We start from the raw sequence: 1,635 nt of genomic DNA, 5'->3' as shown, positions 1-1,635 counted from the left end.
TCGCACGGGCATGCGTGGGCGACCTCGTAAGCAGTTTAATCTACTTGAGCTGCGACTGCTGGCGAGATCCCCATCCCCGAAACCTACGAGGAGGCCATTGGAGGAGCTGATGCATTGCTTTGGCGTGAGGCCATGGATAAAGAGCACAAGTCACTGTTGGTAAACGAAACCTGGGAAGTGGCGGAGTTGCCAAAAGGGCAGCGAGCGATCAACTGTAAATGGGTGTATACCGTTAAAAGAGGACCAAGTGGCGAAGTAGAGCGCTACAAAGCAAGGCTGGTGGCAAAAGGTTGCTCACAGCAGTATGGCGTTAATTATAACGAGACATTCTCGCCTGTTTGTAGATTAGAGTATGCGGATTGTTTTAGCTCTGGCTGCAGAGTTAAAGTTGCATTTACATCAGATGGATGTTTGCACGGCGTACCTCAACAGCACTTTAACGGATACAGTTTACATGAAAAGACCTGAAGGATACCCCGGTCAATGCGATTCCAAGCAAGTTTTACGTCTGAAGAAGGCCATATATGGTTTAAAACAATCTGGAAGGGAGTGGAACTCCAAGCTGGATGGAGTCTTAACAGGAATTGGTTTCATCTCTTGTGACAACGAACCATGTCTATACAAGAAGAATAACGGAGAACATCTAACGTTAATATTGGTGTACGTAGATGATCTGATTATTGCATGCCAGGATATAGATGAGTTGAAAGCAATCAAGACCAAGATCTCAGAGGCGTTCGAGTGTGTGGACAAGGGTCCATTGCATCAATTTCTTGGAATGGAGATCGGCAGAAAAGGTGAATTAGGCGAAATCACCCTAAGTCAGACGCAGTATATTCAGGAGTTGCTGAAGCGACATAGAATAGAGAGCTGCAGGTCTACAGCAACGCCTTTACAGGCTGGGCACCAGGTAGCTTGCGATAGTAAGGACTGTCGTAAAGTGGATGCCAAGGAGTATCAATCAATCATTGGTGAGCTGATGTGGGTAGCATTGACTACAAGGCCGGACATTTTGCATTCTGTAGCAAAGTTGGCACAACGCAATCAGGATCCACATAGCGAACACATGGCAGGTGTTAATCACGTTTTAAGATACCTGGCATCAACAAGTGAGTTAAAGCTTCACTATAAGAAGTGCGAGCAGGCGCTTGTTGGATACGTTGACGCCGACTGGGGAGGTGATCACACGGATAGACGTTCGTATACCGGATACGTTTTCTATCTGGCCGGAGGAGCGATTTCATGGAAATCCGAGAAGCAGCACAGCGTGGCACTCAGCAGCACGGAGGCTGAATACATGGCTTTGTCAGCCGCTTGCAAGGAAGCAGTTGCATTGAGGCGACTATTTGTAGAGATTGGCTGCGGTGATGAAAGCACTCCAACCTTTTTGTATGGAGACAACTTGAGTGCACAGCAATTGGCGAAGAATCCAGTCCATCATGCTAGGACTAAGCATATTGATATTCGCCACCACTTCGTAAGAGACGTCGTTAAGGAAGGGCATGTCACTTTGAAATACGTTTCTACAGATTTGATGATTGCCGACATTTTAACCAAGAATCTGCAGAAACTCAAACATACAGAATTTACTAATAAAATGAATTTGAAGTAAATATTTGTAAACGTGCTCGCAAT

Source organism: Drosophila sulfurigaster, unplaced genomic scaffold (assembly GCF_023558435.1).
Source record: "Drosophila sulfurigaster albostrigata strain 15112-1811.04 unplaced genomic scaffold, ASM2355843v2 contig_191_pilon, whole genome shotgun sequence".
In the NCBI taxonomy this organism is placed as follows: Eukaryota; Metazoa; Arthropoda; class Insecta; order Diptera; family Drosophilidae; genus Drosophila; species Drosophila sulfurigaster.
Note: the sequence above shows the minus strand (reverse complement) of the source record.